The sequence below is a fragment of the Nestor notabilis genome, unplaced genomic scaffold (genome assembly GCF_000696875.1).
Source record: "Nestor notabilis isolate BGI_N333 unplaced genomic scaffold, ASM69687v1 scaffold20831, whole genome shotgun sequence".
Lineage (NCBI taxonomy): Eukaryota > Metazoa > Chordata > Aves > Psittaciformes > Psittacidae > Nestor > Nestor notabilis.
Window position 1 is genome coordinate 377 of NW_009914482.1, and position 231 is coordinate 607.

Sequence of the window (231 nt, forward strand, 5' to 3'; positions counted from 1 at the left end):
TGAGCCCGCCCCCCATTGCAGCAGTACCTGTGGTGTGCCCACCCTGGCACCCCCTCCTCCATCCCACCGCGTCTCCAATAAAGTTCATTGTGCGAGCACTGCACCGCGCACCTCTTCTTGCAGCTGGGGGGCACATCCTCCCCGAGGGAGGCAGGCTGGCCGTGGTAGGAGCCATACATCCCCTACTTTGCCCCACCGGGCGATGGAGTGGCTTAAGACCTTGTCTCAACT